Raw genomic sequence first — 20,642 nt, forward strand, 5'->3', positions numbered from 1 at the left:
GTGTCTGCAAGCTAAAGAATGCCAAGGATTACTGGCAACCACAGGAAGCTAGGAGAGAGGCTTGGGGTGTTTTCCTTCTCAGAGCTTCCAGCAGGGACCAACCCTGCTGACATCTTGATTTTGGACTCTGGCCTCCTGAACTGTCAGAGAACAAATTTCTGTTGTTTTAAGCCACCCAGTTTGTGCTAATTTGTTATAACAGCCCCAGGAAACTAATACAGATGGATGACTTTTTAAATTATACTAAACAATTGGTCATTCATTTAGCAAAAAATAAAATTGGGTTCCTACCTCATAGTATCCACGAAAATAACCTTCCACTGGATTAAAAACCCGAATTCTAAAAGGAAAGCTTTAAAATTTTGAGAAGTAACTGAAGATCATCTTTAGCACTCAGGGTAGAGAAGGATTTCTAAAACAAGTCACAGAAATCACACGCTGTATTAGCTTGGGTTCTCCAGAGAAATAGAACCAGTAGGATATATAGATATATCTATATATTTGTATATAGATAGATAATAAGGAATTGGCTTATGTGGTTATGGAGGCCAAGAAGTCCCAAGGTCTGAGGTTGGATAGCAAGAGACCCAGGAGAGCCAATGGTTTAAGTTCCAGTCTGAGTCCGAGTTCAAACGCAAGAGAAGACCAGGGTCTCAGCTGGAAGACAGTCAGGCAGAGAGAGCAAATTCTCCCTTATTCTGCCTTTTTGTTCGATTCAGGCCTTCAGTGGATTGGATGAGGATGAGACCTGCTCACATTAGGGAGGCAATTTGCTTTATGTAGTCTTATGATTCAAGCACTAATCTCATCCAGAAACACTCTCACACCTAGAATAATGTTTAACTGAATATCTGGGCTCTTCATGGCCGAGTCAAACTGACACATAAAATTAACTGTCACACAAATAAAAAATGAAAAGCACTGATAGTCAACTGCATGAAATATAGAACTTCTATAAGTGTAAAGGTAAACCACCCACTAGGAGAAAAATCCCTGCAATGCTTTTTGACTGACAAAATATGAGAATCCAAAATATATAAGGAATTCCTAACAATCTATATTTTTTAAACAGACAAAGGATATGAACAAGAAATCCACAGAAGAAATATAAATGGCCAATAAACATATGAAAATGCTCTACCTCATTAGTTATCAGGGAAAGGCAAATTAAAACTATAGTGAAATATGAATTCAGTTTGCAAAGAAAGTGCCTTACAATACTGTGTATTGGTGAAGATGTAGAAAACTGGACTCTCTCATTCCTTGAAAGAATTGTAACTTGGTGTACCTTTTAGAGACACCCATGGCAATACCTAATAAGGTAGAAGCTGTACAGGACTCTGACTCCAATTCCTGGGAAACTCTGGGACATGTGTAAAAGGAGGTATGTTGAAGATGTTCTTTGAAGCATTGTTTATAATATGAAAAACTGAAAACAAACTAAACATCTACAAATAGGTAAAGAGAGAAAGTAAATTGTAGTATGTTCAGGTAATGAAATATTATATAGCTGTGAAAATATAGGAATATGGAAAATTCTCAAAAATATAATATCAGTAGAAGAAAATATACTGCAGAGTATAAAACTTAAATAATTTATATAAAGCTTAAAGATGTACAAAGCAATGGTATACATTGTTTAGGGATACTCATACATGTAGCAAAAATTATAAGGACATTTATTGGCATGATAAACACTAGAATAAATTTCAGGATAGTGGATACCTCTGGGTAGAGAAGGAGAAAATGGGATTGAGGAGGGGTACACAGGATGCTGTAATTTTATTTTATCTGTAACAGTTTATTTCTTAAGCTGGGTAGTATATACATGAGTGTACACTATTATACACTACTCCTTTGCTTAAAATATAATTAACATACCATTAAATTCATCATTTTAAAGCATAGAGTTTAGTGGTTTTTTTTAGTTTATGCACAAAATTGTGCAACCATCACTACTTTAATGCCAGAACATTTTCATCATCCCAAAAGAAACCTCATACCCACTAATAGGCACTCCCTGTTACCAGCCTGGCAACCACTAGTCTACTTTTGGTCTTTATGCATTCATATAAATGGATCATACAACGTGTGGTCTTTTCACTCAGCATAATATGTTCAATATTTATCCATGTTGTAGCATTTCATGGCTGACTACTATTCCTTTGGATGTATAGACCACATATTTGTTTTTCAGTTCATCAGTTGATCTACATCTGGGTAGTTTCTACTTGTTGGCTATTATGAATAATGATACTATAAACTTTTGTGTGTAAGTTTTTGTGTGAACTTATATTTTCCTTTCTTTTGGGTATATATCTAGGAGTGGAATTGCTGGGTCATGTGGTAACTCTATGTTTAACTTTTTGAAGAGCTTCCAAAGAAGCTTCACGATTTTTCAACCTCACCAGCAATATCTGAGGGTTCAGTTTCTCCACATCTTTATCAACACTTGTTATTGTTTCTCTTTTTTATTATAGCCATCCTAATGGGTACAAAATGGTATGCACCATGCTTTTTGGTGCATCTGAATTATTTTGTAATAATTTCTAAATTTAGTAATTAATAACAGAAGACCACTATGATGGTTGGTGGGGAATGGACTGGTAGGGGTTGAAATAGAAGCCCTAGATGAGTGTACTGCATATGTCCCTCAGACAGAGAAGTAGGCCTGTCTTAGAGGGCTGTGACATGGGGCGTGAAGAAGGTGGGGCTGGGGTCCTTCCTAGAGGCGAATGCAAATCTTAGAGTGGAATCAGTCCATTCAGAGTATCTCCTCAAAGCAGCTCCAAAATGAGACAGGTTTTCTGGGGACCTCCAAATCCTCTCCCACACACAAGATCTAAAATGCCCCTGAGAAGCAGTCAGAAATTGACGTTGGAGGCAGGGGCATTATTAAGGATAATTCAGAGGAAATTCTTATTTGCTGGTGATTTTAGCCCAGTCCTTTCTTTTTTGACCTAAGTTTCCTAATATGTGAAATGAAAGATTTGGGTCAACAGTCGTGTCTAGAGTTCCTTTCCCCTGGGACATGCTAGGATTCTTTAGCCATGGGTCCATTTCTAAATGGAAGGAAATTCCTGGGACCAAGGTCTTACACAGAAGAAATGTTCTGCTTTTTATTTTTCTGAAAATCAGTCAAGTTCAAAGATGAAGTGAAGAAAGGGACATTAGGTATTTTGATCCCAAGGATGTTTGTCTCTAGGAATAGAAACATTTTATTTAGAATTATATTGATACATAATAGATGTTGACATCAGTGAATTTTCCAGGAAATTTTATTTCTGAGATAAATTCCATTAGGCCAATTTAATTCCTTGAATAATTATGGCATAATTAAACTGCTTCCAACTTTTTCCATTTTTATTTCAATGAAATTATTTTCACTGAGATCAATTGTTTTCCATGACAACTTGACTAGAAAAAGCCAATTAATCAATTTTTTTGTTCACTTTGAGGCCTCTTTTCTCTCAAATCTAGTTTTTCCAGGTTAGATTCCACAGATTTAATTGTTTAAAAACATTTGATTCTTCTGACAATTTTTAGCCTTGTGCAATTTTAGAATGTATTCATTATTTCTACCAGTGCTTGTATAAGTTTCGTATGGCTGTTATAACAAATTACTACAATCTTGGTAGCTTAAAACTACACACATTTATTTTCTTACACTTCTGGAAGCCTGAAATTCTAATTCAGTACCACTGGGCTGTACTCTATCTAGAGGATGCAGGGGAGAATCTGTGCCTTACTTCTTCCAGTTTCTGGTGGCTGTTAGCATTCCTTGGCTTGTGGCCACGTCACTCCAATCTCTGCCTCCATGAGCACACTTTCTCTTCCTCTTCTGTGATAGTCAAATCCCCCTATGTCTCCCTCTTATAAAGATTGCATTTAGGGCCCACACTCATAATCTGGGATGATCTCCCCATCTCAAGATCTTTAACATAATCACATATGTAAAATCTTTGCCATAATAGGTTCCAGAGATTAGAACCTGATATCTTCAGGGGGTTGGTGGGGGAGGCATTATTAAGCCTACTACTATTCTATTCATTATGAATTGGATAAAACACCCATAGTTACTTAGATGCTAATGTTGTTAGCAGCATTAACTCACAACGAGCAGAGGTAGAAAGAAGCAACATGTCCATCAATAGATGAATGGAAAAACAACATGTGGTATATCCATACAATGGAATATTATTCAGCCAAAGGAATGAAATTCTGATACATGCTGCACATGGATGAACCCTGAAGACATTATGCTAAGTGAAAGAAGCCAAACACAAAAGGATAAATATTGGAAGAGATACCTAGAATAAGAAAATTAATAGGCAAAACGTAGAATAGGGTTACTAGGGACGGGAAGAGAAGCAGCTACTGTCGAAAAAGTACAGAATTTCTGTTTGGGTTGACAAAAAAGTTCTGGAAATATCAGTGATGGTTACACATTTTCAATGCACTTAATGCCACTGAATTGTACACCTAAAAATGGTGAAGATAGTAAAATTTATGCTATGTAGGTTTTACCACAATAAAAACAACAATTAGTATTCCTTAAAAAAAATTAAGCAGATGCAAATTAAAACCACAATGAGATATCACCTCACACCAGTAAGGATCACCAACATCCAAAAGACAAACAACAAATGTTGGCAAGGTTGTGGAGAAAGGGGAACCCTCCTACACTGCTGGTGAGAATGTAAATTAGTTCAACCATGTGGAAAGCAGTGTGGAGGTTCCTCAAAAAGCTCAAAATAGAATACCATTTGACCCAGGAATCCCACTTCTAGGAATTTACCCTAAGAATGCAGCAGCCCAGTTTGAAAAAGACATATGCACCCTTATGTTTATCGCAGCACTATTTACAATAGCCAAGAAATGGAAGCAACATAACTGTCCATCAGTAAATGAATGGATAAAGAAGAGGTGGTGAATATACACAATAGAATATTATTCAGCCATAAGAAGAAAACAAATCCTACCACTTGCAACAACATGGATGGAGCTAGAGTATTATGCTCAGTGAAATAAGCCAGGCGGAGAAAGACAAGTACCAAATGATTTCACTCATATGTAGAGTACAAGAACAAAGAAAAAACTGAAGGAACAAAATAGCAGTAGACTCACAGAACCCAAGAATGGACTAACAGTTACCAAAGGGAAAGGGACTGGGGACGATGGGTGGGAAGGGAGGGATAAGGGTGGGGAAAAAGAAAGAGGGCATTACGATTAGCATGTATAGGGTGTGGGGGACACAGGGAGGGCTGCGCAACACAGAGAAGACAAGTAGTGATTTTACAGCATCTTACTACACAGATGGACAGTGACTGTGAAGGGGTATGTGTGGGGGACTTGGTGAAGGGGGAAACCTAGTAAACATAATGTTCTTTGTGTAATTGTAGATTAATGATACCAAGAAAAAAACCCCCCAAAAAAACCCGCTACAATAAAAAAAAAAGATTAGCATGTATAATGTGGGGGGAGGCATGAAGAGGGCTGTGCAACAGAGAGAAGACAACTAGTGATTCTACAGCGTCTTACTACACTGATGGACAGTGACTGTAATGGGGTTTGTGGGGGGGACTTGGTAATGGGGGGAGTCTAGTAAACATAATGCTCTTCATGTAATTGTAGATTAATTATACCAAAATTTAAAAAAAGAAAAAATATTAAGCAGAGTAAAAAAAATATGGATAATTGTATTCATTTCTTAGCTTATCTGAAAATAACCATGACCAATTTTCTTCAGATACTCCATGATTGTCAGATTTATTTAGCCTTCTGTGTTGCTGATACAATCCTCCCACATATGGTACACTAATTGATCCCACCTTTGCAGAGCAAAGAGGAAATGATGGGCAAATGGTCTTGGGAAAAACGGAGGAATCAAAATATCCTTTTATGGGTAGGTGTAGAACTCATAGGATTTACGTAGCTAAGAGCAGAAAACGGAACTCGGTTCTCTGCTTCAAAAGAGGACAGAATCAGCAGATATTGCAACAGGAGAGACTTTGATTAGGTTTCAGGAGTCCCTCTCACCACTGTAGAATGAGAGGACTGGACCAGTAAGTTCCAAGACCCCCTCCAGCTCTAACAGTGCATAGCTCTGTTACTAAAAAAATGAGTAGGAATTCACAGTTGCCCAGTGTCTGTGGCTTGTACGGCACTGTGCCAAGTGCTTTTTAGCATGAGCTTATTCAAACCTCACGATGACTTTATATGGTTGGTATTACTACCCCCATTTTACATACAAGGAAATAAGGGCTCAGATAACTCTCATAACTTAGAAGTCCAGAGCTAGGAGGTACCACTGCTGAGAACCAAGGCCAGGGATATCTGACTCCTAAGTCTAATGCTCCCCACTAGGCCATGCAATGGGATTTTCCTTTACGTAGACATTTGGGAAAGGGAAGAGTTGACTCTAGGTTATAGGCCTAAGCCACCACCTGCTCAAAAGCAGGAGCCTGAAGCCACTTGCTCTGATTCTTTGGAGCTGCTTCTTTCATCGTATGTCAGGTTCTAGAGACAGGGGGCTGCTGATTCTACCACTCTGCAGAAGTTTGGCTAGAAACTGCCCATGAGTCTTCAAAAATTGAACACTTACAAGTGTTCACCTGCCCTTGTAAACCTCTGGAGCATCCACTTCCAAGATGATGTGGTTGCAGCCCTGGGAGAGGGAAAGGGCAGTCCCTTTTGGCAGAGGCATGACCCTCTGTCCTTTTGAGCTCTCTGACCTAAAAAGGGCAGAACAAAAAACATACCAAGTTACAGTGTAAACCACACTGATGTGTGTGAAGGATCTTCACATGGGTTTTATCAGAGAATGTGCTGGAATAATTTCCCATCAGTGGCTGGTCTTGTAGCCTCCAAGACATTCTATACATTGGTAGCCTGATTAATTCCCCCAAAGCACGGCCCCAACAAGGGCCCTCTCCCACTCAAGAAACAAGGCCAAACTCCTGAGCTTTATATCTGAGGCCCTCCATGGTGTGTTTCTATCTCTATTTCCAACTCCAATCTTTTTTGTTTATTTATTTTTATTATGGTATCATTAATGTACAATTACATGAACAACATTATGGTTACTAGACTCCTTCCATTATCAAGTCCCCACTACATACCCCATTACAGTCACTGTCCATCAGCAAAGTAAGATGCTGTAGAGTCACTACTTGTCTTCTCTGTGTTGTACAGTCCTCCCCATACCCCCCACCCCTACATTATGTGTGCTAATAGTAATGCCTCTTTTTTTTCCCCCTTCTCCCTCCCTTCCCACCCATCCTCCCCAGTCCTTTCCCTTTGGTAACTATTAGTCCATTCTTGGGTTCTGTGAGTCTGCTGCTGTTTTGTTCCTTCAGTGTTTGCTTTGTTCTTATACTCCACAGATGAGTGAAATCATTTGGTACTTGTCTTTTTCCGCGTGGCTTATTTCACTGAGTATAATACCCTCTAGCTCCATCCACGTTGTTGCAAATGGTAGAATTTGTTTTCTTCTTATGGCTAAATAATATTCCATTGTGTATATGTACCACATCTTCTTTATCTATCCATCCACTGATGGACAGTTAGGTTGCTTCCACATCTTGGCTATTGTAAATAGTCCTGCAATAAACATAGGGGTGCATCTGTCTTTTTCAAACTGGGCTGCTGTATTCTTAGGGTAAACTCCTAGAAGTGGAGTTCCTGGGTCAAATGATATTTCTATTGTGAGCTTTTTGAGGAACCTCCATACTGCTTTCCACAATGGCTGAACTAATTTACATCCCCAACAGCATTGTAGGAGGGTTCCCGTTTCTCCACATCCTTGCCAGCATTTTGGATGGTGGCCATCCTTACTGGCGTGACCTGATATCTCATTGTGGGTTTAATTTGCATTTCTCTGATGAGTAGCGATGTGGAGCATCTTTTCATGTGCCTGTTGTCCATCTGAATTTCTTCTTTGGAGAAGTGTCTGTCCAGCTCCTCTGCCCATTTTTTAATTGGATTATTTGCTTTTTGTTTGTTGAGGTGTGTGAGCTTTTATAATTTTGGATGTCAACCCTTTATCAGATATTTCATTTATGAATATATTCTCCCATACTGTAGGATGTCTTTTTGTTCTACTGATGGTGTCCTTTGCTGTACAGAAGGTTTTTAGTTTGATATAGTCCCACTTGTTCATTTTTGCTTTTGTTTCCCTTGCCCAGGGAGATATGTTCATGAAGAAGTTGTTCATGTTCATGTCCAAGAGATTTTTGCCTATGTTTTCTTCTAAGAGTTTTATGTTTTCATGACTCACATTCAGGCCTTTGATCCATTTTGAGTTTACTTTTGTGTATGGGGTTAGACAATAATCCAGTTTCATTCTCTTACATGTAGTTGTCCAGTTTTGCCAAAACCAGCTTTTGAAGAGGCTGTCATTTCCCCATTGTGTATCCATGGCTCTTTTATCATATATTAATTGACCATATGTGCTTGGGTTAATATCTGGACTGACTATTCTGTTCCACTAGTCTATGGGTCTGTTCTTGTGCCAGTACCAAATTGTCTTGACTGCTGTGGCTTTGTAATAGAGCTTGAAGTTGGGGAGAATAATCCCCCCTGCTTTGTTCTCCCTTCTCAGGATTGCTTTGGCTATTTGGGGTCTTTGGTGGTACCATATGAATTTTAGAACTATTTGTTCCAATTCATTGAAGAACGTTGTTGGCTATTTGATAGGGATTGCATTGAATCTGTAGCTTGCTTTAGGCAGGATGGCCCTTTTGATAATATTAATTCTTCCTAGCCAGGAGCATGGGATGAGTTTCCATTTGTTAGTGTCCTCTTTCTCTTAAAAGTGTCTTGTAGTTTTCAGGGTATAGGTATTTGACTTCCTTGGTTAGGTTTATTTCTAGGTATTTTAATCTTTTTGATGAATTGTGAATGGAATTATTTTTCTGATTTCTCTTTCTGCTAGTTCATCATTAGTGTACAGGAAAGCAACAGATTTCTGTGTATTAATTTTGTATCCTGCAACTTTGCTGAATTCAGATATTAGTTCTAGTAGTTTTGGAGTGGATTCTTTAGAGTTTGTTATATACAATATCATGTCAGCTGCAAATAGTAACAGTTTGACTTCTTTACCAATCTGGAGGCCTTTTCTTTCTTTGTGTTGTCTGATTGCCATGGCTAGGACCTCCACTACTATATATAAAAGCAGGGAGAGCGGGCATCCTTGTCTTGTTCCTGATCTTAGCGGAAAAGCTTTCAGCTTCTGACTGTTAAGTATAATGTTTGTGTGGATTTGTCATATATGGCCTTTATTATGTTGATGTACTTGCCCTCTATACCCATTTTGTTAAGAGTTTTTACCATGAGCAGATGTTGAATTATGTCAAATGCCTTTTCAGCATCTATGGAGATGATCGTGTGATGTGGTTTTTGTCCTTTTTGTTGATGTGATGGATGGTGTTGACAGATTTTTGAATGTTGTACCATCCTTGCATCCCTGGGATGAATCCCACTTGATCATGGTGTATGATCCTCTTGATGTATTTTTGAATTTGGTTTGCTAATATTTTGTTGAGTATTTTTGCATCTATGTTCACCAGGGATATTGTCTGTAATTTTCTTTTTTGGTGGGGTCTTTGCCTGGTTCTGGTATTAGAGTGATGCTGGCTTCATAGAATGAGTTTGGGAGTATTCCCTCCTCTTCTATTTTTTCGAAAACTTCAAGGAGAATGGGTATTATGTCTTCTCTAAATGTCTGATAAAATTCAGCAGAGTCCAGGGGTTTTGTTCTTGGGTAGTTTTTTGATTACCAATTCAATTTCATTGCTGGTAATTGGTCTGTTTAGATTTTCTGTTTCTTCCATGGTCAGTCTTGGAAGAGTATATATTTCTAGAAAGTTCTCCATTTCTTCTAGGTTATCCAATTTGTTAGCATATAGATTTTCATAGTATTCTCTAATAATTTCTTATATTTCTGTGGTGTCTCTAGTGATTTTTCCTTTCTCATTTCTGATTCTGTTTATGTGTTTAGATTCTCTTTTTCTCTTAATAAGTCTGGCTAGGAATTTATTTATTTTGCTTATTTTCTCAAAGAATCAGCTCTTGGTTTCAATAATTTTTTTCTTTTGTTTTATGCTTCTCAATTTTATTTATTTCTTCTCTCATCTTTATTATGTCCCTCTTTCTGCTGACTTTGGGCCTTGTTTGTTCTTCTTTTTCCAGTTTCAATATTTGTGACTTTAGACTATTCATTTGGGATTGTTCGTCTTTCTTTAAATAGGCCTGGATTGCTTATATACTTCCTCTTAGAACTGCCTTCTCTGCTTCCCACAGAAGCTGGGGCATTGTGCTGTTGTTTTCATTTGTCTCCATACATTGCTTGATCTCTGTTTTAATTTGGTCATTGATCCATTGATTATTTAGGAGCACGTTGTTAAGCCTCCATGTGCTTGTGAGCCTTTTTGCTTTCTTTGTACAATTTATTTCTAGTTTTATACCTTTGTGGCCTGAGAAGTTGGTTGGTAGAATTTCAATCTTTTTGAATTTACTGAGGCTCTTTTTGTGGCCTAGTATGTGGTCTATTCTGGAAAATGTTCCATGTGCACTTTAGAAGAACGTGTATCCTGCTGCTTTTGGGTGTAGACTTCTATAGATGTCTGTTAGGTCCATCTGTTCTAGTGTGTTGTTCAGTGCCTCTGTGTCCTTACTTATTTTCTGTCTGATGGATCTGTCCTTTGGAGTGAGTGGTGTGTTGAAGTCTCCTAAAATGAATACATTTTCCTTTAAAGGAACAGAATCCTTTAATTCTGTTAGTATTTGTTTCACATATGTCAGTGATCCTGTGTTGGGTGCATAGATGTTTATAGTGGTTATATCCTCTTATTTTACTGACACATTATCATTATGTAATGTCCTTCTTTATCTCTTGCTACTTTCTTTGTTTTGAAGTCTATTTTGTCTGATACAAGTACTGCAACACATGCTTTTTTCTCTGTATTGTTTGCACCAACTCCAATCTTGCACAGATCCCGACTCTGCTCATGCCCTGTGGTGCCTCACCTTTTCCCACTATGGCAGGCTGTGGCCGCCATGCTCAGTTCTAAAATTCCTTCTTCTGGTAAAAATGCCACCCTTTTCTTTCAAGAATTCTTTGCTCTTCACTCATACACAGAGCACTGTTATCTTCCAAGGGAATCTGTCTTTCTGGCCACATGGATTAATTTAAAGTTGGATATGTGACCTGAGCTGACCCCATTACAATCTTCTCTGGGACTTTCCTGCTCTAGGCAGCAGGTAGGGCTGCCTTGCTTTCCTTTGATCTCCCATAACTCTTATCTGGACCTCTCTTAGGCCACCTAGCACTTCCTAGATCTATGATTATTCTTACATTCTCTGTGGGACTGTCTCAGCTTCTACTTTATCCACATGCACCACTTTTTTCAAGTGCTCAGTTTTTTTTTTTTGTTTGTTTGTTTTTATATTTTGGTTTTGTTTTTATTTAATGAAAAAAGGAACAAATTATGCAAAAGACATTTGAAGAATATGATAAAAATTAAAACAAAACCTCTCCCTCAATACACACACACAATCCAGAAACTGATTGCCAGTGAATGCTCCACTCTTAACAAATTTAAGAATAGTAATTCAGTAAATCATGAGACCAAATATAATAATAAAATATCAAATAAATGGAAAATGAAGCCGAGGAATCAAACTAAAATTTAAAACACAACTGTAGATCTAAAATCTGAATTAGAAGCAGCAAGTGACAAATGGATCAAAAACATGGGGGGGGGGGCAAAGCGTTAAAAAAGAAGACCACTATAAAGACATTCAAGTATCCAGAGAAGAAAATACAGGTATGGAGGCTAGACATAAACAAGTTCAATATCTGAATAGTAATTGGAGTCTCAGAAGTAACAGGCAAAGCAAATGGAACAGGAGCTACAGATACATAATACAGAAAAATTTTCTTGCACGAAAGAAGAATGAATCTCAGATTAAAAGGGAGCATCACAGGTACTGGGAAAGACTGATAAAGAACCATCAATATCCAGACATATTCTGGGGTTAAGTCACTAATTTCAACTCTAATGATAAAATTTTTCAAACAACAAGTTAGGAAAAAAGTCACTCACAATGGAAACATAAAACATTGATCAGAAATCAGAAGTGTTAGTCTCCCCTTAACAAAGAATCAGTTTTTAATTAAAGGAATACTGTGGAAATAAATTATCTGGCCTCCCAAAAGACTTCTGTTAATTTAAGCATTTTTAAATAATTTCTTTCCAGTAAGAAAAGTCAAAGATACAGGAAACTACACAGTTTCTCCTTAATCAACTTTTTTTTTTTTTTTTGGATAAATGAATGAGAGAATGCTGCCCTTAGTTTTTTTTTTTTTTTTTTTTGAGAGGGCATCTCTCATATTTATTGATCAAATGGTTCTTAACAACAATAAAATTCAGTATAGGGGGGTCAATGCTCAATGTACAATCATTAATCCATCTCAAGCCTAACTCTCGTCAGTCTCCAATCTTCTGAAGCATAATGAACAAGTTCTTACATGGTGAACGAATTCTTACATAGTGAATAAATTCTTACATGGTGAACAGTACAAGGGCAGTCATCACAGAAACTTTCGGTTTTGATCATGCATTATGAACTATAAACAATCAGGTCAAATATGAATATTCATTTGATTTTTATACTTGATTTATATGTTGATCCCACATTTCTCCCTTTATTATTATTATTATTTTTATTTTTAATAAAATGCTGAAGTGGTAGGTAGATGCAAGATAAAGGTAGAAAACATAGTTTAGTGTTGTAGGAGAGCAATTGTAGATGATCAGGTGTGTGCCTGTAGACTATGTGTTAATCCAGGCTAGACAAGGGCAATAAACCATCCACGGATGCAGAAGATTTCTCTCAAAGCAGGGGGGATGAGGTTCTGAGCCTCACCTCTGTTGATCCCCAATTTCTCACCTGATGGCCCCCCTGCGACTGTGCCTGTCTTAGGTTGTTCCTCCCTTGAGGAATCTTACCCGTCTCTGGCTAACCAGTCATCTTCCGGGGCCATACAGGGAAATGTAAAGTTGGTAAGTGAGAGAGAAGCCATATTGTTTGAAAAGGTTAGCTTTTTACTTCTTTGCAGATTTATGCCCTGTGGCTTCTATGCCCAGCATCAAATGCTCAGTTTTAACAGGCATTTCCTGACTACTTACGTGCAGACATTGTTATGCTCTAGGAATAGAGAGTTGGATAAGATATAGTTTCTTATTGAAAGAATGGATGAATGAAAATACTCCTCTGGGCTTCACCCAATTTATTACAGGGGATTTGAGCCTCAGAAAATAGTAAAGTTCAAAGGCATTATCCTATTATTCAAGACCTACAATCCAGTTCTAATTTCTAATTGCCTGCATACACTCTTAGCTCCAACCAACCTGAACTGTTTGCTGTCCCGGAATACCCTGAGATGTCCCCACCTGTGTGGGTTTGCCCAGGCTGTGGTCTCCTTCCGCAGTCACTCTTCCTATTTTTCTCTTCCATTCATACCTTCCTCTTACCCCTTCTCACCTCATTGTCTCTCACTTTTAGCTCCTCCCCCTACTACTTTCCCTCTTTCACCATCTCTCCATTCCCTTTCCTTCCTCTTAGCTCTCCCTGTGCTCTCTTTGACACTTCCCTCCATCCCACCATCCCATACCTCTTAATTTTCCTCTCTCTTAATTTCCTGACCCTCTCCCTTCTCTGTGTACAGTCCCCTCCCCAGGGGCAAAAGACAGGATAAGACAAATCTAAATCAAACAGCTTCTATATCTCATCACAAGAAGCCCTCAAAGTGGGGTGGGAAGAACAGGGGAGAAATGGAGGGCAGAGGGGCAATCCTGGAGGCAGACAAGAGGCTGCCTAATGACTACTGGTGAATCAACGGAGAGCAGCGTGTCAGTTATCTAACTCCAACCCATCTTCAGCTCTTCCTTTTCCTCCCTGTGATCACAGAATTATCAATTTCAGAACTGCAAAAATCCTTGACAGTCATCTACTCTGTCTCCATAATTTTGCAGCTGGAAGAATGAGGCATGGCTACGGAAACAGGCACAGAAAAGGGAAGCGACTAGCTAATGTCACCCAGCAAGTTGACAGTTCAGCAGGAACTGGAGTCCTAGGGCCCTGCCCCCCAGACCAGTGAGTGCCCTTTCGCCTTTCCCACAATACATTCCTTCCCTCAGCCACTAGTCCCTCTCCCTGATTTCTACCCCTCTAGGCTTGGGATTACACCAAAGAATTTCCAGTCTTCCTTCCCCTCTTCCCCCTGCAGGCAAGTGAATAGAGTCCAGTGAAATAGGGGGCAGAAGGGACTAAACATCAGAAGTCCAGCCTGAATCCTAGGGGCATATTTGGTGGATGGATAGTGAAAGCATCAATCCGGGCTTCAGGGGAGCCAGGCTCCCCTTTGGAAAGCTCCATTACAAGCAGCCTGCATTGAGTTGAGGGACCCTCTGTTTCAGCAGGCTAACCTGGCAGGATCCTCACCTCACCCTCCCAGCCTCACTCCACCAGCCACCAGCCAGGAACTTAAAACAGAGACCACCTGGGCACATGATGGTCCACAGCTGCAGGCAGGAGGAGAGGGAGAGGGAAGGGTTTCCAGCGTCTCCACTTTCAATCCTGCTCCTCTGCTCTACAAAGGGCCACTGTCTGAGCTCAGAGGGACCTTGGAGGGAGGCCCCCCAAGGTGCTGGGCAACAGGGCTGGGTTTCATCAGGCTGGGCCTCCAAGCCAAGTAAACATCAGGGTAGGAATAGGTCCAGCAAACAGGCTCCGGAATCTAGGCAGGCTCAGTGGCACTCTTACCTAGGGCTTCCCCAAGAAAACTAGAAAGGGCAAGGTCATTTGCCCAATTTTCTCCAGAAATGGAAAGTGGGGATAAGGAATCAGCTCTATCCTAGTCCACTTTCCATTGCTTAAGGAGCAGAGAACCATCCTATTCCCCTTTAAGAAGCAGACATTTTGCAAGACATTTTTTAATTAGTTCAGAGGAAGTAGAAAGCTCTGTGAGCTTGAGTAATCAGGGAAGATTACCTAGAGGAAGAATGATTTAGGTAGAATTCTGCCTCCATATGTAGGTAGAATCTTCACAAATGGACAGGAAGGAAAAAGGCATTTCAGGCAAAGAGCACAGCACTGAAAAGTTGTGGCATCTGGAAAGTAGGAGTATTGGGGGTCAAGGAAGAGATCTATCAGGCTAGGGTACAGAATTCATTTAGGAGGTAGAAAATAAGGCTGGAAAGTTTGGGAGATAAACCATGATCAGTATTAACAGGCTGGTGGCAGAGTCATTACATTTTCTGAGCACAGCAGGGATCGGGTAAAAGGAGAGTTTTATAGAAACCTTACTCTTATGATGTTATGAAAGAGTCCTTAGATTGAGCCCTAATTCTCTGGATAACTTTGGGCTGGTTATGGCCTCTCTCTGGGGCTTGGTTCCTTCATCTTTAAAACAGAGGTGTTACACCAGAGAATCTTGAAGTCCCTTTTCTTTTCTGAAGTGCAAGAATTCTCTGATGGAGCAACATGACCAGGAGGAGAAGAGAGTCTGTAGCCATATCCCAGGTGTGTCTGCATTTCTGCAATGAATCATCTGCTTAGAACTGTGGAATGGCTATCACCACTGCCAGGCACTATGCTAATCACTCCCCCCCTTTTTTAAAAACTTCATTTTTGTGAATAGGAAATGCATATACATGCTGCAAGTATGAAGTCATAAAAAGATATATGTATCATAAAAATAAATTTCCCTCCTTCCCCTGTTTCCAGCCATCTATTTCTTCTCTGTTACCAGTTTCCTTTCTTTTCAAAGATAACCTATACATATATATAGATTTTATAAAGATCCTTTTCTTTACACAAATGGGAGCATACTAGATACACTGTTCTGTACCTTGTTTTTTAAACTCAGAAATTCTGGGTATCTTTTCATATATATATGAACTTTCCTCATTCTTTGAATGGTAGGACATATTTTATTAAGCCAGTCCACTATAGATAAATATTTAGGTTTTTCTTTCCTACTATAACTAGATATCCTGATGAGTATCAATGAATATCCTGAACACACATCATTCAGCATATTCTGGAAAAGGTCTACATGATACATTCCTAGAAATGAAATAAATGTGCTAAACTCTATAAATATCAGAACTATAGTTTTAAATGGTCATAATTATATTGATTATGCAAATGAAAAATCTAGGCACAGAAAGATTCATTGACTTGCTCAAAGTCACACAGCTCTTATGTAGTAGCAATTCCAACATGGACAGTCCAACACCACAGCCAACACACTCAATCATTCCACTAGTGGTTCTCAAACTTTAGCACATATCAACATCATCTGGAGGGTTTGCTAAAACATAGATTACTGTGCCTTACCATAACAGTTCTGATTCAATTCACCTATGGTGGGCCCAAGAACTTGCATGTCTAATGAGTTCCCAGGTGATCACTCTTTGAGAACCATGTACCATACTAGCTCTCCCACCCGCAGATGTGCAGGTTGTCCACAAAGAAAGCAGCTGTTACTTAGCACCTGGCATTGACAGGACCAGAGGGGCACAGGAAAGGCCTTCTGGAGCCCATTAATCTAAGCTCCATGATGGGAGGGTGAGAGCCCAGCACAGTGTCTGGCACATAGTGCTCAGTGAATACTTGTTGAATAAATGAATAAATAAATGAGGTATAAGAGCCCCATGCACCTGTTGTTGCCTCTTTTTCCAGCTCCTGGTAGCCCCTGCTGTAAGGAAGCCCCACTGCCCATGCTGGCTGAGATCCTCCTTCATGTTATGACAATCTGCTATAGACTAAATATTTGTGTCTTCCTCATATTCATAGGTAGAAAGCCTAACCCCAATGTGATGGTATTTGAAGGTAGGGCCTTTGGGAGGTAATTAAATTTAGAGTAGTTTATAAGGAAGGGACCCCTGTGATAGGAAGAGACCAGAGTGCACTCTGTCCCCATCATAGGAGGACATGGCAAGAAGGCAGCTGTCTATTGGCCAGGAAAAGGGCCTCACCAGTAATGGAGCTGGCCTGCACCTTGATATTGGACTTTCCAAACTCTAGACCTTTAAGAGATAAACGTCTGTTAAGTCCCCCAGTTAGGGTATTTTGTTACAGCAGCCTAAGGTGATTAAGGCAGAGTTCTCGGGAACAGAGCTGTTTATTTCCTGTCATTCCTTCCCTAGCTTGTAATAAAATCAATGAGGCAGCCAGGGCCTCTGTTATTAATGGAAGACAGCATCTCAGAATGCTAGAGCTCAATCGAGATAAGCCAGTCCAACACCTTCATTTATTATTATTAATAGTAATAATTCATAGTACACCCATGTAATTGATATGCTTTTAAAAAAATCCCTCTAACCTAATTCCTTAATTCCCTGTATTTCCTTCCCCCTTACGCTGGCACAGAGCCTCTCTTTCCATTCCATGTGGTTGATGGGGCCAATTCACACACACACTATGAGAAAGATTTAAATTTAGGAGGACTTCTGGCTCAAGATGGTGGCATGAGTAGGGTGGTGGAAATCTCCTTCCAAAACCATATATATTTTTGAAAATACAACAAATACAACTATTCCTAAAAGAGAGACCAGAGGATACAGTACAACAGCCAGGCTACATCTACATCTGTGAGAACTCAGCATTTCACGAAGGGGGTAAGATACAAGCCATGGCCTGGGGGGGCCCGAGCACTCTCCCCACCCCAGCTCACTGGTGGAAGGAGTGGGGAGGGAGTGGAAGTGCAGGACTGCTAAATATGCAGCCCTAGTAATCTCCACCAGGAGCACAGACACACATTGCATGGTGTGCTGGATATTATGGAAACAGAAGGGTAGGGTCCAAGATGGAGACTGTGAGCGGGTCCCCACAGCCGGCTCCCCTGGGACAAAAGAAAAGCGGGTGCTTTTTATAAGTCTTAAAGGGACAAGTGTTCAACAGCTGAACAAAATCGTCCCAGAACACTCAGCCCAGCAGACTGGAAATCTTGAGGAACTTCGGGCCCCCTAACCCACTGGGGAGTAAAGCAGCTCCAAAGGCCCTCACGGTGATAAGCAGCCTGCCATTCATTGCCCCCCACCGGTGCTACAAGCAAACCGGCTGACCCGCCACAACTGTGGAGCAGCCAGAAAGCGGCCCCACTCACAGCAACCACACAGTCTCCTCCCAGAGCGCAGCTAACTGGGACAGACAGCGGAAGTCGGAGCAAGGTCCAGAAGGTGCGAAAGGCACCATTCTCGCAGGAGAACACACCCGGCAAAGTGGCGACTCCCTGCAGTGCTCTAGGCTGGCCCGAGGGTGGCTGCACCCACAACAGCTCAGGAGATTGTCCCAGACTCTGCTCCTGGAGTTCGGGTAACCAGCACAGGAAGTGGAAACCGGAGCAAGGACTAGAAAGCATGAAGGGTGCCGTTCTCACAGGAGAACACATCCGGTGCGGCTGTGACCCCCGCAGCACTCCAGGCAAGCAGAGAAGGTAACTGGCATAGGCAGCAGAGAAGGGCAAGGCAACCAAGAAGCAGGAAGGGACTTTGTTCTCCCAGCTGACACATGTGACAACTGCCAGCAACCACTCCTATTGCCATGACAAGGCAGAAGAATCTGGTCCAGTCAAAAATCACTCAGACAACCCCAGAGAGAGGACCTGGTGAGATAGATATAACCAATCTTCCTGAAAAATAATTAAAAATAAAAGTCATAACTATGCGGATGGACCTGCAGAGAAATATGCAAGAGCTAAGGGGTGAAGTCCAGAGGGAGATAACATGAGTGAAATCATCAATAGAAGGGCATAAGAGCAGACTGGACGAGGTACAAGAGACTGTTAATGGAATAGAAATCAGAGAATAGGAATACAGGGAAGCTGAGGGAGAGAAAGATAAAAGGATCTCCAGGAAAGAAAGAATATTAAGAGAACTGTATGACCAATCCAAATGGAACAATATTCGCATTATAGGGTTACCAGAAGAAGAAGAAAGAGAAAAAGGGATAGAAAATGTCTTTGAAGACATAATTGCTGAAAACTTCCCCAAGCTAAGGAAGGAAATAGTTTCTCAGACCATGGAGGCCCACAGATCTCCCAACACAAGGGACCCAAGAGGACAACACCAAGACATATAATAATTAAAATGGCAAAGATCAAAGACAAGAACAGAGTATTAAAGGCAGCCAAGGAGAGAAAAAAGATCACCTACAAAGGAAAACCCATCAGGCTATTATCAGACTTCTCAACAGAAACGTTATAGGCCAGAAGAGAATGACATGATATATATAATGCAATGAAACAGAAGGGCCTTGAATGAAGAATACTGTAACCACTACAATTATCATTTAAATTTGATGGAGGGATTGAACAATTTCCAGACAAGCAAAAGTTGAGGGAATTTGCCTCCCACAAACCACCTCTACAGGATATTTTAAAGGGACTTCTCTAGATGGAAGCACTCCTAAGACTAAATAGATGTCATCACAGAAAATAAAATCACACCAAAGAAAGAAGACCAACCAAATACTAACTAAAGGCAAAAAATAAAATCAACTATTCACAAAAGCAATCAAAGGAAACACAAAAGAGTACAGAATAAAACACCTAACATATAAAGAATGGAGGAGGAAGAATAAGAAGGGAGAGAAAAAAATAATTATCAGACTGTTTATAATAGCTTAATAAGAGAGTTAAGTTAGATGGTTAGATAGTAAAGAAGTTATCCTTGAACCTTTGGTAACTACAAATACAAAGCCTGCAACGGCAACAAGTACATATCTATTGATAATCACCCTAAATGTAAACAGACTGAATGCACCAATCAAAAGACACAGAGTAATAGAATGGATAAAAAAGCAAGACCCATCTATATGCTGCTTACAAGAGACTCACCTCAAACCCAAAGATAGACACAGACTAAAAGTGAAGGGATGGAATAAGATATTTCATGCAAACAATAGGGGAAAAAAAGGAGGTGTTGTAGTACTTATATCAGACAAAATAGACTTCAAAACAAAGAAAGTAGCAAGAGATAAAGAAGGACACTATATCATGATAAAGGGGGCAGTTGAACAAGAGGATATAACTATTATAAATATATATGCACCCAAAACAGGAGCACCTACATATATGAAACAAATACTAACAGAATTAAAGGATTCTGTTCCTTTAAAGGAAAATGCATTCATTTTAGAAAACTTCAACACACCACTCACTCCAAAGGACAGATCCATCAGTCAGAAAATAAGTAAGGACACAGAGGCACTGAACAACACACTAGAACAGATGGACCTAACAGACATCTATAGAAGTCTCCACCCAAAAGCAGCAGGATACACATTCTTCTCAAGTGTACATGGAACATTTTCCAGAATAGACCACATACTAGGCCACAAAAAGAGCCTCAGTAAATTCAAAAAGATTGAAATTCTACCAACCAACTTCTCAGATCACAAAGGTATAGAACTAGAAATAAATTGTACAAAGAAAGCAAAAAGGCTCACAAACACATGGAGGCTTAACAATGTGCTCCTAAATAATGGATCAATGACCAAATTAAAACAGAGATCAAGCAATATATGGAGACAAATGAAAGAAACAGCACAATGCCCCAACTTCTGTGGGA

General features: G+C 39.9%; 1 protein-coding gene across 1 annotated transcript in view; it reads right to left on the reverse strand.

The window, feature by feature from the left end:
* The window catches only part of EPB41L1 (erythrocyte membrane protein band 4.1 like 1), a 156,007-nt gene that overhangs the window by 131,657 nt on the left and 3,708 nt on the right, over nucleotides 1-20,642 (reverse strand). The gene's annotated exons all lie outside the window — the stretch shown is intronic.

This window comes from Manis javanica, chromosome 5, assembly GCF_040802235.1.
Source record: "Manis javanica isolate MJ-LG chromosome 5, MJ_LKY, whole genome shotgun sequence".
NCBI classification, from domain to species: domain Eukaryota; kingdom Metazoa; phylum Chordata; class Mammalia; order Pholidota; family Manidae; genus Manis; species Manis javanica.